Genomic DNA, 874 nt, shown 5'->3' on the forward strand with positions numbered 1-874 from the left:
GCCACATGATAGCAGTGAAACATCTGGATCCAATGGGTTAAGTTATGACCACTAAATAATATAAATTTCAAATAAACTGAATCAACAACTTCATATAAAATCTTACAACAAGCAGAATGACCTTAAAAGATCACACCATGTACAGCCTTTTCTATTTCAGTTTCTGCACTTCCTGTTTCAAGCTTCTGCCGACTTTTAAGCTTAGCGTTACAAATTTAAAACAGCACTATGAATTAAATACTAACGGCCTGAGGAAACTACCAGAAATATACATGCAAGTGCATTTGCCCTTTGTAAAGTGAGGTGTGACATCACTGACCATGCTACACAGTAAAAAAAAAAAAAAACTCTTTTCAAATACTGGTAATATATGAGAAGTAGAAACCTGCTACACCCTGACTGAAGGGTTCTGATCACATATCAGTGCAACCATTAATTTATTGTTATTCATATGTACTGTCCCTATTTTTTAATATATATCTGTATAACGATACAACAAATAAAAATATGTTATCATAAAAAAAAACTCTTTTCAAATACTGGTAATATATGAGAAGTAGAAACCTGCTACACCCTGACTGAAGGGTTCTGATCACATATCAGTGCAACCATTAATTTATTGTTATTCATATGTACTGTCCCTATTTTTTAATATATATCTGTATAACGATACAAATAAATATATGTTATCATAAAAAAAAAAGATCTTTTCAAATACTGGTAATATATGAGAAGTAGAAACCTGCTACACCCTGACTGAAGGGTTCTGATCACATATCAGTACAACCATTAATTTATTGTTATTCATATGTACTGTCCCTATTTTTTCATATATATCTGTATAACGATACAACAAATAAAAATATCTTATCAT

The 874-nt window shown here is 30.8% G+C and overlaps 1 protein-coding gene across 1 annotated transcript in view; it reads right to left on the bottom strand.

Annotated features, from left to right (window-relative positions):
• Positions 1-874, bottom strand: part of LOC119592889 (cyclin-G-associated kinase-like) — a gene marked incomplete in the record, with an annotated part of 28,823 nt that overhangs the window by 17,657 nt on the left and 10,292 nt on the right.

This window comes from Penaeus monodon, chromosome 31, assembly GCF_015228065.2.
Source record: "Penaeus monodon isolate SGIC_2016 chromosome 31, NSTDA_Pmon_1, whole genome shotgun sequence".
In the NCBI taxonomy this organism is placed as follows: domain Eukaryota; kingdom Metazoa; phylum Arthropoda; class Malacostraca; order Decapoda; family Penaeidae; genus Penaeus; species Penaeus monodon.